The sequence below is a fragment of the Sander lucioperca genome, chromosome 10 (genome assembly GCF_008315115.2).
Source record: "Sander lucioperca isolate FBNREF2018 chromosome 10, SLUC_FBN_1.2, whole genome shotgun sequence".
In the NCBI taxonomy this organism is placed as follows: domain Eukaryota; kingdom Metazoa; phylum Chordata; class Actinopteri; order Perciformes; family Percidae; genus Sander; species Sander lucioperca.
In genome coordinates this window covers 40,144,843-40,171,379 of record NC_050182.1, presented here as the reverse complement: position 1 = coordinate 40,171,379, position 26,537 = coordinate 40,144,843, and the positions used below count along the sequence as shown (strand labels likewise).

General features: G+C 41.7%; 1 protein-coding gene across 3 annotated transcripts in view; it reads left to right on the top strand.

Annotated features, from left to right (window-relative positions):
- tsnare1 (T-SNARE Domain Containing 1) overlaps window positions 1–26,537 on the top strand; it is a 242,440-nt gene that overhangs the window by 157,468 nt on the left and 58,435 nt on the right. The window lies entirely within an intron of this gene.

The following is a 26,537-nucleotide window of genomic DNA, read 5'->3' as shown; positions in this document are numbered from 1 at the left end:
ATTCAGCTCTGTTTAGTTTCGGTGTTGAGACGGCAGTTAAGATTGCTTAGGGACCGTCTACAAACTACAACACAGAAAAGAGATACAACAAAAATATGTAGGCTATTAATTTAATGATTAAATAAGGTAGTGTCTCCAAACTTACCTCAATTATAACTTGTCTTCTGCTAGTTGTACTACAGCACTTACTTTTAAAAAATAAGCATATGCCTATTTTTGAAAATATGTTTGCATCTCTTTTCGGTGTTGTAGTTTGTAGACAGTCCCGAAGCACTCCTTGCAGTATTAACACCGGAACTAAACAGAGCTGAATTAGCACAGCTTTTATGCATTTCTTTCACATCTACTGCAGTCAGATTCACTGTGTTCACTCAGAAGGAATCTATTCACATGGGTAGGCACTTGTAATGACATTTTGAACATGTTAAGAGGCTAAAAACAAGTTTAAAACTTGCCCTGTTTAAGCCTGTTGGGTGCTAACGCTAGCAGGAGGATAACACTGTGTAGGCAGCACCGATTGTTTTCGTTTTTCTCGCTACTGACAGCACTCCTAATTTACAAACAACAGAGCTACGGGTTGAAATCGACCGGAATTTTCCTTTTTAACTTTTTGAATTCTTACAGCTTCTTTTTTAAGCTGCTGTGTTGTCATTGTCAAACGTATAGCCAAATGTCTTATGTTTTATGATGCTTTCATGATGTCTTTATGTGAAGAAACTGAAGCAACGTTAGCTCTGTGCCCAAGACAGATTTGCCCTCTGGGACAATCAAGCGTACTTTACTCTTCCTTTTACTCGTACGTAGACGACTATACTCAGTCGACTAACCACTAACACCAATCTAAATGTGCTCTTATTGGTGGCTTACTGACAAAGTTGTCATCTATGAGTGATCTGGTACTTCCATGTTTTCTCCAATCTCTTGATGTAATTAACTATCATGTATTCATTCATTCATGCCGGTGGTGAAAACTAAAGTTGGGTTCTTTGTGCCTGTCAGCCACAGCCACACTCTGGTTAGACTTCTCCTTTTGAATAAGAACCAGTAAATAAGATAAGCTGAGAGATGGTTAACCGCTGAGCCTTAAATGGTGATCAGCTTAAATTTATTCTAAAAAGTTATGTTTTATTTCTCAAACAAGAATCCGCAGAAAGTATATTTAATTTTGACTGATGTGAGTTTGCCCTCGTTTATATTCCTGCCAATTTGACTTATGACGCTAAAGAACCACCTAACTAACTTTAGCCTCACATTACTCATGGCTGGAAAGGCTCTTTTTTTCCCTCTTGCTTGCCGTTCAATACAAGATGTCTCCACTTGCATAAAGTATTGATCGTCACCTATTTTCCTTTTGTGGGGAGGAAAATGGAAATCCTGTGGAACAAGGCATTCTATTCATAAAACAGCGTGCTGAATCAATGCTCCCGTGGCGTCTGGCCCACGGTGAGGCTCAGCATTTGGCGGTCAACGCTTAAGTGGCTAGACACTACAGGTTACCACAGTGAGACCGTGTCAGTGCTAAAAAAAGAAATGGGCCACAACTGGCATACTGTTTCCATGTTCCAAGAAAGCTTTATTGATGTTCAGCTGTGCTATCACAAAGCAGCACCACAGTGCTAACAAGTGGGGTACATATTTTCGTCCAAATTACTCTATGAATTTGAGGGTTTTTGTCTTGTTTCCAAGCGCATGAAGCATCTAGATATGTAGAATCTAGATCAACTTGTTTAATTCATAGTTGGCGTTGCATTGAATTGTAGTTCACAGCAGCTTCTATATCGGGTTTGACCGTGTCTTCATATCAAGCGACCCCATATACTGTATGTTCCTAGTGGTCAAGTTTAATAAAACTTCACTTAATGTTACTTTCACACACTTTATTTAGACATGCATGTTTGCTCAGATGATTTGCTGAGGGGGGAGCAACTTCAACAGAGTAACAACCCACATGTTGAACTACACTGTAAACCTGAATGCTCAAATGAATTAATTGGAATAATTACTGTAAACTTAAAATGTATTAAGACGTTCTACTTATTGTTTAAAACTTATTGTTGAGTTGCGGTGTTTATACTTAAAATTATTCAGTGACGTTAAACTAATACTTTCGAGTTGCATATACTGATAATATTTGGGTTGGCTTAAGTAGTACTTTAATTTAAAGGTAATCAAAAAATGCAAGTTTACGTTACTCCAAATATGTAATCTCTAACAACCTCAGACTTTTGAGTTTATAAACTCCAAAAAAAATTGGCAACTGATTACCTGAATTTCTGCTTACTTAACCGGTATAAACCATAATTTAGATTCCATTTAAAATACCTGAAGAACACATCAAAATAACATACAAAACTTTACCCCAGAGCTTTTTTTTTTAGAATTTTTTTAATTGCCAATGTCGTTTTAGCCACGCAACAATGGCCTGTCCACCATTTTGGTCCAGACTCAAATATCATGACACATATTAGATAAAATGCCTAGGGATTTCGTACAATCACGTCCTGGTCCTGATGAATCCCAATCATTTTGGTTATCCCTTAAATTATCCTCTAACGGCGAATGTGCACAGCATCCAGCTGCATCGCTTTCCGGTTGCGCTCTACCTCGTTTTACAGTTGTTTTGCTCCCAGTTTTACAAGCATAAATACGTTTTCAGGTCATTTAGATTGTAACAGATGCTTTGTGGCTGTCCTTGAATATGGCAACCTTTTGTTTTTCTTATCTTTCTCTGCCACTCATTGTAAATGTACTGTAAGTAGAGCTGATCAACCTGTATTTTTTTTAATTTTTTTATCTGTAGCTCAGCAACTTGGCAATGATAGCTTGTCAACATATCGTATTGTCGTATTTACATTTCATATTTGTTTTGTTATCTGACAACAGAAACAGAAAAGTATGTACATTAAAACAACAATATTGTGAAGTCAAATGCTAATAACGAGAGAGAGAGAATTTCACACTTCAGAGACGTGAAGTGCTCCGGAAACCAGCACATAAAGAGAGAGGAGTGAGGAAAGTGCTGTAGGGTGAGATTTGTGAAGAAAGCAGAGGGGGGGGGGGGGGATGTTTTCTGATCATGCACAACAAAACATGCAAGAATTAAATTCCTCTTCCAATACCATGGATATAGTGCCACTCAGCCAGGCATGCCAAAACACTTATGAATAATCTCAAAATGAAATAGTTCAACGTGGTGTCAACATAGAACACAGAGCTTTGAAGCTGGAGAGCAGAGTTCACTTCATGGCGAAAACAAAATCTTTCACAGAGGAAACGCTCGTACGTTGATCGGGAGTGTTTCAATCCAAATCCAATCTTTTTCCTAAACTTAGTCATTCAGTCGTTTTGGCATCTGAACTTAACTGTAATTGCCTCATGACACTCACTTTTTCTGGCTAAACTCCGCTACCACGGCCCCTGAAAGGACCGTCATCTGGCGGTGCCTGTAGCCGGCTCACAGTCACCTGTTGGCGGCTAAACAACTGCTGCTGGTAGCCGGGGTCCTGGAGCTCTGTAGTGGCTAAATACAACCAGCAACTGCTGCTCGGATTTTATTGTTCTATGGCACTATCGACTTTTCATGTTCCAGCACTTTACTATACTTCCATTTTACGTATATAATTAATATATGGTCTAGGCTATTGGTGAAGTAGCATTGATCACTTTGAGGAGGGGATACATTTTGTCCCCACCGGGGATAAAAATAGTTCAGCAGAGGCAGGGATATGTAGACCAGAAAGGGTGGAATCCCACGCATCCCCACCGAAAATCGCACCCTGACTATCCAGATGTGGAGCTGGTGGAGAGACAGACCAGGTAGAATTGCAGCTGTGATGGAGCCGGAACACGAGACATTGGCAGCAATGCCACCAGCAGGTTGAAATTTTTGTATCCAGAATGAAATGTCTTTCGATGCATTGCCATTTAAATTTGACACTGTCCACACTCGAAAAACAACTCCATACGTTGTTTTTACAGTCAGCAATTCCGACCCATATTTAGCAATAATTAGGGGCAAATCAGGAAGTATAGAGCGCCAAACTAAGATGAGTCAAACAAACACAGGACTTTCACCCAGGAGACCGGGATTCATGCAAAGTAAACAAACGAAACAAATGGATCTACGTCACCTTCTGTTTCTTATAACAAATTTTAAAACCAAACCACCATCTTTTTTTATGTTGCCTTAACCTAACCAAACTGCAACCTTTTCACAACGTTTGGAGGACTTGTTGTTAATAATGGTTCATACATTCATGTTCCCCTCAGTATGACCTGTAATAACTTTGGTGATCCCCAGACTAGCATGCTAATATGCTAAACTACGATCATCATTGTCATGCTAGCGTTGTCACTTTGAGCATGTTAGCATGTGGATGTTAGCATTTAGCTCGAAGCACCACTGTGCCTCACACAGCTGCTAGCCTGACTGTAGACTTGTGTTCTTACAATTTAGACTTACTGTAGTATTGAAGTTGCACAGATGATTGCATGACTGTTGTCTTAGTTATTATGTTTCTGAAATGTAAGGGGAGCCGCTAAATGGCTACATATCTTTTGGCAGTTAAGACTTTTTTCTTGATGTGTTTTAACCTGTTATAATTTAGCATTACATTTAACTTGTGTAACAACATCAGATATAAAGGTTTATAATATTAATATCTGTGTTGTAGATTACTTTCTGCCACGAATGTATACAATGTAGAATGTACACATTTCCAGCAGAAATGTCCCTCCTCTTTGATTTACTCAGAACTCACATTAGTAGCTCTTCATGTTTACGGAATTAGACCAAAATCTTCTCTGTGTGTTTTTGTGTGTGTGTGTGTGTTCCACAACTATCCCACTGGAGGGACATCATTGTATAGCCCACTATTTGAGTTTAGCAGAAAGGACTGGGTTTATTGCCACAGCAGAGCAGTCATAAGCCTGGCAAAGTCAACAAGTTTATTTTTGCTAAAGATCCAAATGAACACAATTGGCTTCAGCTCCATCAACCACGTTGGTGTCTGCAGAAATAACTCAATTTTACTGCAATAATTCCCCAACCATTTTGTCATTATTTTTGTGATTTTCACACCAGGAATACAAATGTAAACCAACTTGCCCTATTCTATAAAACCTATATGTACATTGGCACAGATCACTATTTTAATGTATGAATTATTTTAAAGCCCCCTAAAATCAGTTTCCAAACAGTTGCAAGCATAACAGTGACAAACAGTCTCTGTCAATGTTCAGTCAATTTTCTTTACCACCCATAGCAACATAAAATGAACAGATGGAGAGGAGAAAACAGGAAGAGTCACATAAGCCACACAGTAAACAGAGACAGATGACGTGTTGCTTTATTTTTTATTTAATAATGCCACACTTTGTTTCTCTGTCCCTCCTCTCCTGACACATTTCTCGTCCCATGAATCAAACCAATGCCATTTTCCATCCGTCCACCACATACCCTCAGACTTTCCCTCCTTCAGTTATCACCTGACTGCCCCACCCATCCACAAACCTTTCCCCGCTTCCCTTGTCAGCTCTGCCTGCCTTCCCCGCCCCCCTCCTCACCTGCATCTCATACACTCATCAGCCATACTCATGGCCGTACACCCAGGGTTTTAGAAACACAGAGGTCCAAAAACTGAGCTTGCCAGGGGGCAGTGGTGGAGGAAGTACTGAGGCCCTGTTTACACGATGACGCTCGCGGGTGAAAACGACAAAATATTTTATCAGATGTGCCTTTCGTTTATACGGCGACAGTGTTTTTGGGGCTTAAAAACGCAAAAAAGTGAAACCACCCTCCAGAGTGGAAATCTTAAACGCTCCACCGTCGCGTTACCGTCTAAAGGGTAAAAATGCAAAAGTCTGAAGACAGCGGTGTGGAGAGAAACAAGAAAAAGGCGTCCAGGTAGTCTGTTGTTAAGGAGTAGGCTACAGAAATTATAGGCTCCTGTTATCTAAACGATTTTCAATGTAATGGCTCAATATTTAAATGATTTTGACAATGTGGATAAGGTTGTTATAGTTCGATGACCATATGTAGGCTATTTATTTGAGCCAGAGTAGGCTACAACGTTATGATAGAGAGAGAGAGAGAGAGAGAGAGAGAGAGAGAGAGAGGGGCAGCGGGCAGAGGAGGGTCTGCTTCAGCCCCCTCTGCCCGCTGCCTCTCGCTCTCAAGCAGCAGATGAAGGGCTGTAAGGCTCAGGATATTGGTTGTGCTCCCGTGGGTGCTGTGCTGTGGCTTATCACGGTCGACTGTGCCGGTCATCATCAGACAAACATGCAACTCCACCTCCTCGTCTTTCCAGACAAGCTTTTGTTGTTCGCTTCGCCATGTTTTGGTTTTGCGCTACTAAGGAGAGAAGTAGAAGGAAGGTTCTATGTAGGCGCGCGGCCTTGGTGGTGTTGTGTGGCAGTGCCACCTAGCCGCCTGGCGTGCATACTACATCGAATTTCACACACTTTTGCGTCACCATATGCACGCAGATTTCCCCCCCAAAACTCTCGTCTAAACGCGGAATAGAAAGTGAGAACGCAACGCCACTTTTACATTTTCTCTTCAGATCGTTTCTGTCCTAACATAGCCTGAATCTCAGTACTTAAGTAAAAGTACAAATAACCAGACACACATTTACTTTAGTAAAAGTAGAAGTACGACAATGACAACCCTACTTAAGTCAAAGTAAAAAAAAGTGATTTTAAATGTACTTTAAGTATTAAAAGTAAAAGTACTTGCATAACGAAAATGTAACAGAACATTGTAGAAATGTAGTGGAGTAGAAAGTATAGATAATTGCTGCAAAATGTAACAAAGTAAAAGTCAAAAGTATGCACTATTGATTCTACTTAAGTAAAGTACAGATACGTGAAAAATGTACTTAAGTACAGTAACAAAGTATTTCTACTTTGTTACATTCCACCACTGCCAGGGGGTCCCTGACCTAAATATTTGCATTTTAAGAAGTTTGGAGAGCAAAAATTGGATACCGATATTTGAAACCATGAGTAGGCAGTGGCACACATGATCCATCAAGAAGTAAGACATGAGAATCAGGTTACATGTTGCACTTAATGATCCACACTACAATCTGCAATGGATATTATTTCAAGACCACAACTGCCTTTTTTATATTATTTAATCAAGGCATTTCTCATACACTTATGGCAATAAAAGAGGTGAATGCAGAAGAATCTTAATTTCTTTTCTGTGGGTGTTTTTTCATGGGAATGTTGATCTTTCAGATCAATTTGCCTATGGTTAGCATTTTCCACATTTTATCGTGGCATGCAGTGCTGGACTCGCACTGGTCTGGTCTTGGTCTTGACTCGGTCTCAATCCCTCTAAGTCTTGGTCTTGACTTGGTCTCGATTCACTCTGGTCTTGGTGATGACTTGGTCTCGGTTTATGTGGTCTTGACTAAAACACTGGCAAATACAGAAGAGGCTAAAATGATCACGAATATCTGAAAATGAAGGTTGACCATGTTTAATTAAAGTGTTCAAGTAAAGGAAAATTCACTCTACTGATCTCTCTCACCCTCTCCTGTCCCTTTCTCTGGGACCAATACTCTCTTTTAGCTCTGTTTTTGGTCTCTATCAACTCCTGAGAAAAACATCTGTCCCTTTAGCTGTTAAATGCTTCACAACATTCAACAGCTAGTCGCTAACTTTGTCTGTCAGCTGTTTGGTGCTGAGCAGGTGTACAGAGGGCTTATCAAAGCTTTTTTTTAATGAAAACAGCCACCTGTTGAGGCTGGAAACGGGACTGATGAGAGAGCTGAGAGTGAATTAAAACAGTTGGGTGATAATTCTCTCTAGGTTCTTCACTACGAGTGACCCCTATTACATTACACCTTGCTGTGTTGGAAACCATTCCCTCATTCATTCATTCATTCACTCACTCACTATTGAAAAAAAATGTAGGGTACATCGTATGGACTATATAGTGAATGAAATTAACAGTGGAGAATTCGAACACGGCGCCAAAATGGCGAACACACTATATAGTACACTATTTCCGTGATAGGGAACAGTTTCGAACACAGCTATTGTCATTTGTTAATATAGAAATATTTATAAATGCAGCATTAAGCTTTTCTCAAGTTATCTTTGTTTTTCATGATTTTTGCTTACCTCTTTTAATGAAAAAAACAACAAAAGTTTGTAATAGATGTTTATTTGATACTGACAAAAGAGTCTCAAGAAGGTAGATTTTTCTAAATTTCAGCCAGCAGATCTGTTGAGCGTCTTTAGGCATATTCTTCATAGTCTTATTGGCTGCTAGTTAAAATGATTGACCTGATCTTCTCTCTCCTATTCATTATTAAGAGAATGGATGTCACCATGGAATCCATAACCCAGGCCGAGAATCTGCTACAATGAGAGACCGACTACTTTATAGCTCAATGAGCACTCTTAACAATTTTCTTTAGGCTGTCTGTCTATATGAATGTCACATTTTTAATATGGTACTTCAAAACCAACACGAGTTTGATCACTGTGCTTCAAAAGCTGGAGAATAAAAACAGAATTCAAGATAATCAATGAGAAACAAATGTAACGTAGGTAAACTCACACACAGTACAAGATTTAGGATGGATCACACAACACAAACTTGGAGAAAAGGTATGATTTTAAAACTTTGTTGAAAAAAAAAATCAAATCTAACTGGAAATGTAATGGAAGTGACCAATCACAAACTGAAGGACACGCAGTACATCCACAGGTTGTGTCAAGTAACAATTTCAAAACAAATGGCAGGATTTTGAAATTGACCAAAACCATGTTACACACATAACATGCTCCCTCTTTTAGACTCAACCAATACAAGATTATGTCAACATATCATAAACAGGCAAGTTAGAATGTTGATGAATATGAAGAACACAAATACCGTTTTAATAATCCAGTAGTGCATACTATGTTAAAGAAAAAACATTTTCTCTTAAGCCTTTTTTTTAAACGTAATATATCAAAGTGAAACATACAAGGCCAAGATGTCTTATTATTAACAAAACTCAAAGGAGTTTGCTGAAGAATTGCATCATCATCAATCATAATCTACCTAACAGTCACATAAGAACATGAAGTAATAACAGGATGCAAACATATAAAGCACAGAGATGCAAAACAAATTAGTAGCCAAAGAATAGTCATGCTGTAGAAGACATAACATGAACAAAAAAACACCATATGAACACATTTATATTGGTTTTCAGTTTTAATCTGATAACACATGTCAACATGATTGTCTCGTGCATTTTTCTAAAATGTGTATCAGGCTGATGTATAGACTAATACAAGAGTACTCTGGATTGACTACAATTCATTTCCAGAATGAGCGATTTGTGTTGCCACTGTCAAACTTCGAGCTAGCAAGCTACACGCTGGAATTGGCAAGTTTTGAAGAAAAGTTGGATGGTGCAACAAGAAAGGCCTGCTTAGTTCTTTTGGGTAACGATTGTAAAGATTTACTAACAATATGTTTATGGCATTTAGTCTCTAACTGGGAGGTTTTGGGAGCGATTGGTGGGATTGCTGTGGACAAAGTACACACGGAGATACAATGGTTAGAGCTAATGAGGTTTAACAATGTATCAGCTAATTTAAATAGCTCACGTTACTGTATTGTGTCAACAGTTAATTTAATATTGTATGTGGTGTTTTCTTTTGCGGGGCGAAAATGTTCCACCAAAACAAATTACTTCCCGACACTATTTTACGGAGCCACTGTATTTGCGATCCGAGCTAAGCACTGTCCAAGACAATTGTGATTGGTTTACAGAAATGCAAACAACACAGAGCATTTTTCTCCTATCCAGGAGTGTATCGGTGGTGTAGCCAGACCTTGCTCCACAGCACTGTGGAGATAGATCTGGAAATGCGAGAATAACACCGACAAAACCTGTTTTGGACCCAAAAGCACAAGCTCACAGACAAGACAGTTGAATGAGGAGCAACCTTTAAGGCTTGGACACACCGCCACATTAGTGGATGGCTGCACGCTTCATTTAATATTGTATGTGGCGTTTTCTTTTGCGGGGTGCAAATGTTCCATCAAAACAAGATCCTTCCCGAGACTATTTTGCAGAGCCACCGTCGCTAAAGGAACTTAGCACAGCCAAAGACGATTGTGATTTGTTTAAAGTAGTGCTGTCAGTTAAACGCGTTAACGGCGTTAACGCAAACCCATTTTAACGCTGTCAATTTTTTTATCACGAGATTAACGTTCTTTTTGGCCTAGCAAACTTTGTAGTTTTTTTCACATGCTGTTGCAACAACTAGTAACATTAGAAAAACTACAACACCACACCAGATCTAGCTAGACTGGAAACAAAACAACAGACAGCAAACAGAGCTTGCGAGCCGGCCAAAGTGTAGTACATACCTGCAAACTAGTCGCTATGTTTCGGCGAAAATTGCCATTTTGAATGGGAAAATGTCATCCACGTGAATCGTGTAGATCCGAAGAGTTTTTATTTTGGGGGGGGAGTCCGAGACCCGGTGCTAATACGACACCGGTGCCTTATCGACCGTTATCTAGCGGACCGAATAGCAACGCGGATTTCGGTGCCTTATTTAGGTGCCACTTTAATGCCTACGCTTCTCTCTGATGCTCCGAAAACGGACAATAGAGGGAACTGAAACATCGCCGCACGGGACGCTAGTCAACACTACACTTAGCAGCAGCTAACGTTAACCTACTGTTAGCTAGCAGCTGGAGTAAGTGTAAAGTGTGACCGTATTTCACTGTAGAGGATTCTAACACCAGACTGTAGCTGCCATTGTCTGAAAAACACAGACTCAGCCTCACCTCGCCAGCCTCGTGGTGCATTCAAAGTTATTGTAAAATACCCTTTTCACATCCAGTGGTTGTTTTCGCTGTTTTGTGCTTTTTTTTTTTTTTTTTTTTTTTTTTTTAGATCAACTTTTTATTGTTTAATTTTTTGAACATACAGAACAGACAAATACAATTGAACAAGCTGCTCGTTTTTTAAATAAATATATATAAATCTTTCTGTTCAGGCACCGTTTTAAAAGTATCGTATCATGTTGATAAGAAAATAATGGGACAAAAAGAAATCAAGGGACACTTAGAATAGAGAAAAATGTGCGATTAATTGCGAGTTAACTATGACATTAATGCGATTAATCGTGATTAAATATTTTAATCGTTTGACAGCACTAGTTTAAAGAAATGCAAACAACCCAAGATTTTTTTCTTCTATCCAAAAATGCATGCGTAAAGGAGCCAGACCGTAGCGCTGTGGAGATAGGTCTGGAAATGCAAGACTAATACAAAAATAATCCCTCTCAATCACCACTTATGACCCACTAGAAGTTTGTAGTGGTGTCTGTATCTGCAGAGACCCTGCCTTCTGCCTGGATTTTCTCTTTTCTTCTTATTTTTCTGTGTGCAAGACATTGATGAGTGTCAGCAAAGAGCTGCTGGGCCCCACATGGGTGTTTAGCCCCCAGCCTATAACAGCATGCAGGGTATGCAGCCTGTTCTTATTCCCAAGTAGCACCAATTTGTCAAACCCCCCTCGGCATCTGATACCGACGCACAATGCACACTTTGGCGTCTGAATGATGCAAAGCGGCGGTATATGACGACAAACGTCTCTCCTCTTTGCTGTGTGCAGTCGGTCGGTGTGTCTGTTTGACTGATTGACAATGAGGCACATTCCTGTGCAGGTGTGGGTGTGTTTATTTGTGCTTTAGAACAGTGGTTCTCAAACTTTTTTTTAACAGTGTACCCTCTTTGAATGATATGTTGTATGTCTGCTGTTCAGAAAACAAGCGATTTAAAAGCTGTTTGCTTGTGGTCTTGCGGACAGACCCGACGAAGTATTAGTTCAATTAAAAAAAGAGTTAAATCTGTACCTCAAATAGCGCTGGAAGCGATCATCCAGATGTAACGTTTACTCCCTGGAGAAGGCAGTGAAAATCAGAATCAGAATCAGAAAGGGCTTTATTGCCAAGTACGTTGCACATACGAGGAATTTGTCATGGTGTTGTTGGAGCATGTCACACATACAAATATAAGAAGGATAAAAAGATATAAACAATATAAGTATAAACATATACACACAGTACGTATTAATAACGATAAAATAAATTTAAATAAATAGTAAAATAAGTTAAACAGTAGTGAAAAGGGACGCTACAGCAGAGTAGGTACAGTGGCATGAGGAGCCAGAGGTGGGGTGTGGAGAGAGTCAGGATGGATTCCGAGCCTTGTTTAGAAGGCTAGTGGCGGAGGGGAAAAAACTGTTTATGTGGCGTGAGGTTTTGGTCCTAATGGACCTCATCCTCCTGCCAGAGGGGAGTGGCTCAAAGAGCTTGTGTCCGGGGTGGGAGGGGTCAGCCACAATCTTTCCAGCACGCTTCAGAGTCCTGGTGGCGTATAGGTCCTGGAGCGGCGGCAGATTGCAGCCAATCACCTTCTCAGCTGACCGAATGACACGCTGCAGCCTGCCCTTGTCCTTGGCAGTGGCAGCAGCATACCAGATGGTGATGGAGGATGTGAGGATGGACTCAATGATGGCTGTGTAAAAGTGCACCATCATTGTCTTTGGCAGGTTGAATTTCTTCAGCTGCCGCAGGAAGTACATCCTCTGTTGTGCTTTCTTGACGAGGGAGCTGATGTTCAGGTCTTGAGGTCCTGGGAGATGGTAGTTCCCAGGAAGCGGAAAGACTCCAGTGTCAATTGTGGAGCCACAGAGGGTGATGGGGGCAGGTGAGGCTGGGTTCTTTCTGAAGTCCACAACCATCTCCACTGTCTTTAGAGCGTTGAGCTCTAGATTGTTTTGCTTGCACCAGGTCACCAGGTGGTCAGCCTCCCACCTGTAGGCGGACTCGTCTCCATCAGAGATGAGTCCGATGAGGGAGGTGTCGTCCGCAAACTTTAGAAGCTTGACGGACTGGTGACTGGAGGTGCAGCTGTTGGTGTACAGGGAGAAGAGCAGAGGAGAAAGAACGCAGCCCTGGGGGGATCCGGTGCTGATGGTCTGTGAGTCGGAGACGTGTTTCCCCAGCTTCACATGCTGCTTCCTGTCAGACAGGAAGTCAGTGATCCACCTGCAGGTGGAGTCAGGCACACCAAGCTGGGAGAGTTTCTGCTGACGTAGAGCCGGGATGATGGTATTGAAGGCAGAGCTGAAGTCCACAAACAGGATTCTGGCGTAGGTTCCTGCGGAGTCCAGGTGCCGGAGGATGTAGTGGAGGGCCAGGTTGACTGCATCGTCTACAGACCTATTGGCTCTGTAGGCAAACTGCAGGGGGTCCAGGAGGGGGTCGGTGAGGTCTTTGAGGTGTGAAAGCACAAGGCGCTCAAAGGACTTCATAACCACAGAGGTCAGGGCGACGGGTCTGAAGTCATTAAGTCCTGTGGTCCTTGGCTTCTTGGGGACAGGGATTATGGTTGAGGTCTTGAAGCAGGCTGGCACGTGACATGTCTCCAGTGAGGTGTTAAAAATGTCTGTGAACACTGGAGACAGCTGGTCAGCGCAGTGCTTCAAGCTGGATGGGGAGACAGCATCCGGTCCAGCAGCTTTCCTGGGATTCTGTCTCCTGAACAGTCTGTTGACGTCCCTCTCGTGAATGGAGAGAGTCGTCACTGAGGTGGGAGGGGGGGTGGAGGTGGAGGGGACCTTTAAGGAGGGCATTGGTGGGGGGGCCCAGGACCCTGCTGAGGTGGGCGAGGTGGAGGTGATGCACAGTGGCTGTAGCTGTAGGGAGGTGTCGTGGGGGATGGTGTCAGGACTGTCCTTTTGTCTTTCAAATCGACAGTAGAACTCGTTCAGGTCATTGGCTAGGTGTCGGTCATTGAAGGAGTGGGGGGTTTTAGGCTTGAAGTTGGTGATCTGCCTAAGTCCTTTCCAGACAGTCGCAGAGTCATTAGCTGAGAACTGGCGTTGGAGCTTCTCAGAGTACCGATGTTTAGCCTCCTTCACTGCCTTGCTAAATTTGTACTTTGACTCTTTAAATCTGTCTTTGTCCCCACTCCTGAACGCCTCTTCCTTAGCCAGCCTTAACCTTCTGAGTTTGGCTGTGAACCAGGGTTTGTCATTGTTGTAACTCACCCTGGTGCTTGATGGAACACAGCAGTCCTCACAGAAGCTGATGTATGACGTCACAGCCTCTGTGTACTCATCCAGACTGTGGGTAGCAGTCCTGAACACATCCCAGTCAGTACAATCCAAACATGACTGGAGATCCTCCACAGCTACACTGGTCCACTTCCTTGATGTCCTCGCTACAGGTTTGCAGAGCTTTAGTTTCTGCCTGTAGGCGGGGATCAGGTGGACCATGACGTGGTCAGAGTGCCCCAGTGCAGCACGGGGGACAGCGTGATAAGCATCCCTGACTGTGGTGTAACAGTGATCCAGAATGTTCTCCTCTCTGGTCGGGCATTTAATATGTTGACTATATTTAGGGAGTTCATGAGTGAGGTTCCCTTTATTAAAGTCACCAAGGACAATAACTAGGGAGTCCGGGTTGGTCCGCTCCACACACAGTATCTGGTCGGCAAGCATGCGCTGTGCGTCCTGCACGTTGGCCTGCGGTGAGATGTAAACACCGACCAGAATGAATGAATGGAACTCACGGGGTGAATAAAAAGGCTTACAGTTTATGGTGAAATACTCCAGGTCAGGAGAACAATACTGCTGGATCACTGTCACGTCGTTGCACCAACCGCTGTTGATGTAGAAACAGATTCCTCCACCTTTAGTTTTGCCGGAGAGGTCCGTGTCTCTGTCCGCTCTGAAAAGCTGGAAGCCTGCCAGCTGCAGCACAGAGTCCGGTATTATTCCACAGAGCCACGTCTCCGTGAAGCACAAAACAGCAGATGAAGAAAAGTCCCTGTTTCCCCTCAACAGCAGTTGTAATTCCTCCACTTTGTTGGGCAGAGAGCGCACGTTAGAGAGGAATATTCCAGGTAACGGTGTGTGTGATCCTCGCTGGCGGAGACGCACCAGCGCACCGGCCCGTTTCCCTCTCCTCCGGCGTTTCTCTGTGTGAGCAAAGGTGAGCGCACCTTTGACCAGAATGTCCAAAATTTCCAGTGAAGGGAGAAGAAAAGTGGGAAATAAGTCTGATGGTGTTGTTGCCCTGAAGTTCACGAGCTCTTCACTTGTGAATGAGATACGGGTACCATCGCAAGAAACAGAATTAAAACACAAAACAAAACAAAACAGAGCGCTCCAACACACCGTGTCGCCATTCTGCGGCGCCATCTTGAGTTCAGTGAATCACTGTGCTTTTTGCTCCTCCAGATGTTATTAATCCAGACATGGCGCTGTTTGATTTTCCAATGTATCATAACTGGACCAAAGCAGCAATAGTGGTTATTTTGGCCATAAGATTAACTGAAAAATATGTTGTTGAGCTCTACATCGGCCGGAGTAATGTGAGTAGCGTGATAAAACACAAATGATCCCAATATCATCCCACTATGAACTCACACGATTAATGCCGACCTTTCACCAAATGACTTTTCAAGCGATTCCACTGTTGCAGACAAATTTCCAAAATCGGAATGAAAGCCTAAGTCTTTCTAGAGTTGGGGCGCTCCCGTCGTCTCAATTGTTTGGTGTAAAGTGGTCATAAAACTCAGTCCCAGTCAGTCTATTTCCTGTCTTAATGAACAAAATCAATCATGTTTTATATTATCATAAGTTTTAAGTCTTGGTAGTGAAGTTAAAGAGGTAAAGTTGCAGATTTCCAACCCTTCTGAAGCAAGTCATCCAACGGGAGTTTTCCCGGCAGATAAACACAGAGCTCCAGGTACTGGAGACATTCATCAGCATGTACAGCAGAACAGAAAATCAGCAAACTTTCCCTCAAAGGACAATTCCGGCGCAAAATGAACCTAGGGGTTAATAACACATGGGTACCAAGTCGACTGTTCTTTGGGATATATTTTCATGCTAATCGAATGGGACCCGTTTTAGTGTGAACCCATGTGTTGTTAACCCCTTGGTTCATTTTGCGCCGGAATTGTCCTTTAAGTTACCAGCTAACGCTAGCAGTAGGTAGCTAGCTTGGTTACATTTTTCAAAACAAATCTAGTTGTAGTCTTGCTATTTGTGACCCTGTAAGATCCCCAGTCTTTACATATTATCAACGTTAGATGTAAGATGATTGTCTTTAGATGTGGGATGGTGTCAGACTTTAGTCTTTTCAAAGTCTGCTCAAAGTCCTTTAGTGTATGGTGCGAATATTCGCAGCCAGTGTGAACACGTCAATAGTTATTGACTTGATATGAGGTACTGCACTTTAACTGACACTGTGGTGTCATGTTGTTTCCAGGCAACGTGCTAATTTTCAGCCTGATACACTTTTAAGAAACATCCTAATGCATGAGACAATCAGGTTGGCAGGTGTTATCAGATTGAAACTGAAAATCCTTTAGAAAATGTGTTCATATGGTGTTATTTGTGGCATGACAGTGGCAGGGCTCAAGGGACGGCATTGTGGGTTGGTCAGTCAGTCGATTGGTTGGTCTGTCCACCATTCCTGCCCAGAGTGAAATATCTCAACAATTATTGGATTAATTGCAAGATATTCCAAGGCCTCAGATTAATCCCTGCTGACTTTGGTGATCCCAATTTTTCTTCTAGTGTAACCAGACAATTAAACCAGTGTTAATTTTCCCAGTGAAATATCTCAACATCTACCAAATACACTGGAATACGATTTGACACAGACAATGTTCCTAGATGATGTATCTAAATAGGGATGTTGATCCCCAGATGTTTTTTTTTATCTAACACCATTGAACACCATTGAGATTGAGTTAAGATCATCATTCATTTGTCCAATACTTTAATGATCAAAATCTAATGTTCAAAATCTAAAGCCATTCCTTTTAGCCTCAGATTTGTGTTTAATGATAATTAGCAAGTTAACATGTTAAACTAAGATGGTGATGTCATGGCATACATTAGTTTATTAAAGGATCGCCATTAGCTGTGCCCTTATGCACAGCTAGTCTTCTTGGGGTCCAAATTCAGTGTCTTCCCTAGATTTGTGGAAGTCCCCCCCTCTCTCTCCTCTTTCCTGTCTTCAAGCTATCCTATCCCGTCCGATGGTCCGGCAAAAACGCAGGGCTTTCCATTAATTTTCAATGGGCTGCGGCAGGGGTTACCACAGAAAATGCAGCGTGCCAGCGGCGAAAAGTTGAGACGATCTGACAGAAAACAGTAACTGTGAAATATAAAGTCTAATTGTGCTTTGTTGGGGGGTTTAAGTAGTGATCGTCAAATGAAGCTTCGCAAACCACTGTCTTTATTTTCTGAGCTCACTAGATGGCACTCTCTGTTCAACAAAGGCTTGAAAACACACTGAATTGTCATTCCTTTAACCTTTTTCTTTGAACAGAGAGTGGCATCTAGTGAGCTCAGAAAATAAAGACAGTGGTTCGCCAAGCTTCATCTGACCATCACTAGGTTTAAGGGCGCTGACACACAGAGCCGATTATCGGCCGTCGGACCGTCTGGCGAGGTCGGTGACTCGAGTCTGTTCGGTGTGTTCCGTACCATTGTCCGTCCGAAGAGCTGTCGGCCTTCATTTTGGCCGACCCGACATGTTCAGTCGGAGACAGGGCAGTCGGGACTCACTCGGAAATGGCGAGCGGATGAGCCTCTCAAAATCTGACAAATCTTTTAAACTAACCTTTGTCGATCTGAAATGAAGACAGATTCAGCAACTGCATGGCCTATTTCTCGCTTAAAATGTTTTCAGAAACATGTTTCGGTGAACTATTTTAGTACAATGTGAGATTGTATTCTGAACAAGCCGCCATGACAGTCTGGCTGTGAATTTCCAGAGAAAAAAGAACCACATGACGCGTTCGTCCAATCAGCTGCCGGTTTTCATTTTATGGGAAACAATCAGACTGTTAATGGAAACAGTACAGAGCAGCGTCGCCTGCTGCTATGGAGACGTATTACGTTTCACGCACGCGCAGAGTGTACGCTCAAGTCGGCGTCTCTTCTGTGTGTTCTGAGGCACTTTTTGGACCTCGGGGACCTGACTGATCAATCCGACTGCCTTTTCTGCCGACGGTCGGCCATCTGGTTGGTGTGTAACTACCTTAAGAACCCAACAGGATGTCACACAAATGGGCCGTTTCATTGACCCCCCCCCCCCCCCCCGCACGGAAAATCGCCGGATCGCTTTTTTTTGTGTGAATGCCCCGTAAATCCCCATTAAAAAAATAAATAAAATAAAACAAGCTTAAAGACAAAACTTGCTAAATAAGTCCACTGGGTACCAACTACAATCATTACATCTGAGAAAAGTCATAGTTACATTCATTGTCTTCAGTGGGGCCAAAAACAGCTTGGGGGCTGCGCCTAAGCATTATGATGGTAGGGAAAACCCTGAAATTACACCTGCTAAACATCAGCATGCTAGCTTTAGACTCTTGCCTTGTGATTTCACGTGTTAACAGTAAGCTGTCCAGTAGCAGAGCTAACTATATACCAGATGTTTGAACTAGCAAAGGGATAACAATTATTGTAAAAGATGGTCACATTTATTTCACCAATGATCCAAACACAATTAAATGGCTGTCAGTGGCAACAAGTGTGCTCCTTACAATCTTTTTTTCTAAACAGACAAACAGCCAGACAAAGTGCATTAAAAAGTGAGTAAAAGAGCGATGGAGAACAGGAGCAAGAGAGGCAGAAAGGAGAATAGCAAGTGTCATACATCAGTTTAATGAGGGTGACGATGACAGAAATAACTGCTGAGCGGCTTCTGCTCTCAAATCAATAGCCTGGCTCTTTATGGCACTCTAAATAATGCAATAACTGCTTCATGACACTTATTCCTTGCCTTATACGAATTATGTTACTGGCACTGCCCTCACGTCTTGTTTACAAAGTCATTTGGGGAGTGAGATTTCTCTATATGCATGTCAGCGCCATGTGCTAAAACTACACTGCACTGTGCTGGGGTTCAATTTCTTCAATTTCTCTTGAAGCCAAGGCAGATAAACTAAAAAGGAATTTTCCACTCTAAGGGTTACAATAATCACATTTCACGAGAGGTACTTTATAAATGTGCTACTTTAGGTCCCTTATTGATAGTTACAATGTAGAAATTTCCTTCAAGTTCTCCAAACCCGAGTCATCCCAGATCGCCCCCGCCTCAACCCCCAGCTTTTATAGACATGGCTGGGGCAAAGGAGACTTATAAAAGCCTATCATTATATATACAGTATACATTAAGGCTAAAATAACCAGCCAGTGGATCAAATGTCAAATGAAAATGTATTCAAAGTCATGAATCATATTAGAACTTAGGTGATAAATTTCAGTAGAATTCTGGTAAGGCTGAACTCTGACTTAGGCTACATTTAAATTGCTACGTTTTTGTTTTTAAGTGGAGTTTTGAGCCAAAAGTGATCTCCATGCACCCAAGTGTTTTTTAGAAGAACTAATCTCCGTTTAAACTAACACGCCTCATCAACATTCTCGTATACTGGGCAAAAACAGGAGGCAGCATGTATACGCCGCCCGTTTCTGGTAGTTGCCATGGTAACATTAGCTTAGTCTCACAGAATGAGACGTCATGACCCAGTCAGGTGGCGAAACATTGGCGTCAGTGTCGGTGGTGCCAAAGGTCTCCGTTTGCGGCCGTTGAAACTGCAAGAGCAGGGGGAATGCGAGGTGTAATTGTAACAAAAGATATTTGTTTTTAAACCAAAATGTAGCAATGTAAATGTAGCCTTAGAGCATGAGTAGAGGCTTTAAGGCTAGACTGTGTAACTTTTACTGAGAAACGAAAACCACAGCCTCTGCTGCCACAAGTGTACAAGTACATGTTTGATTCTGTTGATATCTCAGAAATCTGAATCACAAAGCCTTTATTGTCATTGCATGGGAATACAACGAAATTAGTGATGCATTCCAACAAAACAGACAACATTCAGTGGGATAAAAAAATGTGATAAATAAGTACATGAATATAAAAGTTTTAAAAGAGCAAGTGCTTAGTGGATTTGAGAACGGCAGTAGTACTTGATTTTTTGTTAATTTAGTGTGCTGATGGCTGATATCTGAATGGTAAAGGGTGCCACTCTATTCTAATAGGAGAGATTTGAAGGAGAGTCCACACTCTAAGAAATAAATCCATAAAAAATAACAGAAAAAGTTCTGGCAGCTTATTACCCAGACTTTTTCCCGCAATTAAAAACACACATTTTGTGTGTATCTAGAGTTACAATACAGAACATTTTCTGTTCTCTCATACAAAGCTGCTCAGTTAGGAAACTTCTGAAAAAGAAATCTGTTGTTCTTCTTCTTTAACCCTTTTTGATGCTTGTTTCAATGCTTTTTTCAACTCTTCAAAACTTGTTTAGCCGTTTTTGACTCTATCTAATCCAAGTGTTGGTTAATAATTAATGAAAATGGTGTTAATGACTACATTAGTTACAGATTAGTTACAGTTGAAGGTCCCATAATGCAATCCGAAATGTAAATAAACAAATACAACTGTAAATCACGTTCTATGGACAATTTCTGTTAAAATATACAGACATACAATTGTTAATACACAGATATTTCTTAGAGTGCACTTCGACACTGTTAGGATAATTATTTATCAAAGAATGGACAAAATCACTGGAGTTCTCTCAAAGTTTATTTACTTGCAGCAAGTAGAGTCATCCGCAGCCAGCTGCGGAACGGCTACAGATCGGCTCCGCTGCGTGTCAGCTCCGTGCTTCACCGTCCTTCAATACCCACCAGGTCCGGATTTGTTGCGGAACGGCTGTGGCCTTCACGTACGATTGCGCGATATAACAACTTGTAGTTTCTATAAACAGAACCACAAAACCAACAACAGTTTGTTTCCATCCAGAGGAGTAGACGGGAAACAACTCTGTGCTGACCTGCTGATCTCCCTTTTTTGTGGAGATTAGTGTGATTCTACCATGGGTAAGTACAATATTTATAATTATATAATCAACTGATAAAATGCTAAATGTTTATTTTGGGTTCCTTTTTGAATGTATTGGGAAAGTAGTAGGCTGTGTAAATAAAGTTAACTATTGTTCTTGTTCTTGGAAATGGAAAAAATATCTAAAACAAAATTGCTGTTGTTTACATTTTACTTATGAGTGACAATAATGTTTTGGTTTTGTTTCTTTTTTAACCCAGTAATGCTATAGTAATTCACTGAATTATTCTGTGCATTTCAGTGTCCATTGCTAGGAGGAGAACAATTGCTTTTTTACTTCTGCTTGCAAGACTGCAGAGGAGGGGTAGAAGGAGCCAGTACTGGGTCCATCCACTGAACCAGAACAGGCCTCAACAAGGAGATTTTTACCATCTTGTGGCTGAACAGGTTTACAAACAGTTTACAAACAGAATGTAAAAAAAAGTTACGAATAATCTTTAAAACAAATCTAGAAATATAAATATAAAAACCACAGCAAAACAACTATTTACAGCATTAGGTGATACGATTGAAAGTTTGTGTAGGGGGCGCTGCCCTACCCCCACTGTGTATTCTGATCAGAGGCCAGCATCTGTGTGAATGGTCCAATTGGGTTTATTGATGGGGTTGTGTTAATGACCTGAAAGTACCTGGCCTAGGCAAAGTTGTAGTGGGGGTGTGGAACGTAGGGGGAGAGTATGTGTAATGTGCTGCCGGTTCTTGCCTTGAGGCTGTGCTGCTCTCAATGTTTTGCAGCAGGTTCAAAATACCAATTTTGGCCTGCTGCCTCCTGTTATGGTCAAGTCTATGGAGGAGTGGAACCAGGCTCATGGCGTGGTAGCTTTCATCAAGCTCAGATTCCGGTCTGGGAAGCGGCTCCTGTAAGATGAACAGAAACCGTTCTTCCACATCAGATGTCTGTGGCTCCTCCTTGTGTCTGTCACAGTACGGCCTTGAGGCACCCTCTCCCTTGGGCTCCGGGACCTGTGGGGCCTGTCTCTCACCCCAGATGTAGTGGGCCCCAATAGTGATAGTGATAGTGATGGTAATGGTGAAAAAGTCTGTGGTCCCTGTCTGTCCCTTTGCACTGATGCACTCGAAGGACCCAGCTCATCAGATCCACACCCCGACAGTGGCGTTGAAGATCTTTCTTCTTCTACCAACACACCACTCAAACTGCTTTTGGAACTACAAAAAAAACAAAAAAAAAACACAAATTTTAGACCTTCTGAAACATGTATGTCATACAGACAATAATTATCTATCACTTTATTTGAAATGTGGATATTGAATTTAAAGATGATATTGTCATCAATACTGTTACATCATTTCATACAGACCTTCTCAGTTGTAGGTGGGGCAAAATAAAGGACATGATGTCTTTGTATTTCCACACTTTTTTTCTGTTCTTTACAAAACAGTCCCTCAGTGACCGCCATTTTGCCTTGCAAACCTCAACTGAAAAAAAGAGAGAGATTAAAATAATAATCACACATTAACTAATGTTTTTTTGTTTATTCACTTCACAGATACTTGGCTTCTGGTGACTCATTGATCAGCCTTGCATTTAACTTCCGCCTTGGTCACATAACAGTGATGAACTCTGTGCGTATGGTGTGTGCTGCCATTGAAAAGGTCATGATGCAGACATTTCTGCCCCGGCCGACTGCACACTCATGGAAGGAGGTAGCACAACGCTTCTGGGATAAATGGAACTTCCCAAATTGCCTGGGAGCACTTGATGGGAAACACATTGTGATTCAAGCACCACCCCTGTCCGGTAGTCAGTACTTTAATTACAAAAAGACTTTCTCTATCGTGCTTTTGGCACTCGTGGATGCAGCCTACCAGTTCAGGTGCATTCATGTGGGGGACTTTGGAAGAACCTCTGATGGTGGGGTGTAGGCAGGTTCAGGGGGAGGGAAATGGAGAACAACACTCTAGATGTTCCTACTAGTACCTCTCTGCCTGGTGCTGCTCACCTCGGGGATGTCCCACATGTCATGGTGGGTGACGCAGCATTCCCTCTGAAGCCATACCTAATGAGACCCTACCCAGGACAAAACCTCATCCACAGGAAGAAGATTTTCAACTACAGACTCTAGAGAGCAAGGATGGTAGTTGAAAATGCCTTTGGCATTTTGGCGTCACGTTGGAGGATTTTTCATCGCGGGATTAACCTGCACCCCAAAAATGTGGACACACTTGTGGTGGCAGCATGCATCCTGCACAATTTCCTCCTTGCCCCAAGTGAAAATGTACGGCTGCTGGAAGAGGCAGATGAACTGGGGAGACACATGGCGCCAGTGAGAAACATGGGGGGAAACAGGGCATCAATGGAGAGCTTTGCCACTTTCTTAAGCTCCCCTGAGGGCAGTGTGTCCTGGCAGGACAGAATGGTGTGAAAAGACTGAAACCCTGTATATTTGTATTGTGTGTATGTGTTTAGTGTTTTTTTTCCTGGTGTGAAGTATTGTACTGTAATAATGTTAAGTTCTGTGCATTGTGAGTGATTTGTATTGAAAATAAAACGTTTGAAAAATCATAGGTTTGGCCACTTCTTGTCAGCCCCCTCATTTGCAAGTGTGAAGTAGCACCTACATGGTCATGTGGCCAGTACACCAACAGTGAGGCAGTCTCTACAGCACACCCCCCCACAATAGACTTAACTTAAACAGTATTGTTGTAACACAGCAAAGGTTTAACTGTTATTTTTTTCACTTTAACAAATGTCAAACACAATATTAAATAAATTGTTAAATGTTATATATATATATCTTTGTATATTTATAGCTTAACTCAAATTTTAACTTACTTCATTACATAACCTAATACCTGTTAATAAAGTTCTTCATGCAAATCAAACAACCCTGCAATGGCTGCTTAATTCAAAGTTTTTAATGGGTTTTCAACACGTATAGCTAGAGAATTCCTCATTACAAGTACATGAATAAACTATTTGCTTTCTATCTGCATTTCTTGGACAAAATTAGTGACTTACCATCCACACCCATTACTCCTGCTACTGTTTTCCACACCATATCCTTTTTAAGGTTGTCCTTATAAAAAGGATGCGACGGGTCATAAATGATTTGGTGATTTTGTACTTCCAGAATCAGCATCTCTTCATCCATGGTGTCAACAGGGTGAACTGGTGTCTGAAAACCTCTGACCTGTTGACTTCAGGCCTGTCTCCGCCCATTATCACGTTTTCAAGGTGTAGTGCAGGGAAATGTGATCCGCCGTGAGCACGGTGTATTTTATTTTGAAAATTAACCGGATGTTTTATTTTGTTTCTGTGCTCGACTTCCTGTCCCTCACTATCTGCCCTGTGCTGAATTGCTGCGGAGCTCTCCGGCATCCGTCAAAAATAGAAGCTCTGCGTATCTGCTCTGGAGGGCTGCGGACCGCCGAAGATGGGACGGAGTCGGAACACAGCCGTCAGCCGTCAGTGGAAATACACACATTGACTTTAATAGAAACGTATTGCCGCCGTTCCAGAGCGGATCCACAGCCGTTCCGCAGTTGGTAGAAATTGCGGGTCAGTTTACAGCACTTCAGCGTAAGTACAGAAAGTGACTGAAGGTTGTTCACAACAGTGCCTTTTTAAAGGAGATGGGAGTCAAGTTAGTTATTCGGTTCATGCAATCCAATCAGTAGCTTTCTTCTTATCTCTGGTCAGGCCCGGCATCTCCTCCACATTATGCGTTCTGCCCTCAGGAATAAATCCTGTGCTCTTTGCAAGGTCACTCAGCTTTCATGATTAACACATGAAAGATAGAAATACCAAAACAGCAGTTTGGATGCAAATGGTTTAACGAAGAATCGAAACAAAACCGTTTTTAGCATAATTTTTCTAACAGACACAAGACTGGGACAGAGAGGTCAGTAAGCATTCTTTACCAAGTTATCACTCTGCCTCTGTACCAAAACTCCTCAGAAATCTCTTCACCCCTCACCCAAAGTGATTTATTATAGTCAATGATTAACCTCTATTCGAAATAAAAGGCACATTGGAGTGGAAAATAGTTTTTAAGCCTGATCACATTTTTATTTACCAATTACTTGGTTCAATAAATCTCAACTCATTGGTCTCCTTTTCTAGAAGCAATAAAAGGAAATATTATTAAAGCAACATGTATTAGACGAGAGAGTTCATTTGATGTGTGGTCTTAATTTGGAGAAACACAAGCACCAAAATACCAATGTCCTTGTGTGCTTAACAGTAAACTTACGATATCACAATTAATTAGCTTACAATACATGAATGTTTAACAAGACTAAAGCACAGTTGGTGGCCACAAGAGGTTCTAACATTCATATTACGGCCCATAATACAGAAGTGTTAGAATAACCAACATCTCGACAACTGTGTTATTTACAATAGGCCTGGCAAACTCGATTCCTTTTAAGGATTCAGGTTATGCTGAGTCACTCACTAAACTGATCCGGGCTGCTTGACCTAATTGCATTTTAACATACTACATTTATACACCAAACCTACAGTAGGCCTAACTAGGCTACGTGCAGAACATTGTATGTTATTTCAGAAGTGAAAGAATGGCTTTTGTTGTTGATTTGCTTTACCCTGAGCTCGAGGAGCGACTTCACTCGCTCGTCTGAATCAGATCCACTCATGACAACGTAGCCGGTTGATTCGCGGGATTGACTGACTTAAAGTCATCACAGGGCTCTTGTGTTCAAGAATTCAAGATTTTCCAAAACAAACTCTATTTCCCTTGTGACCCTAAAAAGAAATCAGCGAGTATGGGGAGTGGATGGATGGATGAATAGGTGGAACACAAAAGAATGTGTGACGATTTAGTGCCTTTAAAAAACTCTGTTTGCATTGCTTTATCATTTTGTTCCCCAGTAGAGGTGGATTATACTGTGACTATAATGTGACACATCGCTGGCCCACCAAGGGAATAAACTGTTCACTTCTGATGTTGTATCATAGCAGCCTATTGTCACTCTTGAGCAGCTATCATACAAGTGGGAGTCAGTGCTCAAATTACTATTGTAATTCACACTGTGGTTCAGTAACACAATGTGGACAGCGGTATACAAGATTGTTTTTTCCCAAAGGATATTGAAGGATTTGTGTTTGTCCTGAAGGTGCAGTGTGTGTGTGTGTGTGTGTGTGCGTACACATGCGTGCGTGTGCGTGTTAATCAAACTGTCAGAACTTGAGCAGAACTTGTGTATCTTTTCGCTGTTTTCCTACTGAATTTTAAACACGGATGTAAGCCACATTTCAAGCACCTTTTTCCTGCTGATAAATATTAAAGAATTAATGCAGTAGATACATGTTATATTTAGACTGCAAAGCTGCTTTAGTAACTATGAAACACAGCACACACGCTCGCACTAAAAGAGGCTTATTCAAATGATGTAAAAAGCTAAGTTGACAACACAGAGCGGGAATTCAGGAGCGCTGCCACGTTGCGATGATAAAAAAATATAAATAAAAATAAATAAATTAAATAAAAAAAACAGTGATGTAAAAACATCATCATACCTCGCTTTGTCTTTACCTTTTAAACAAGCATGATATACTTGAGGACATGATTTTGATGGAT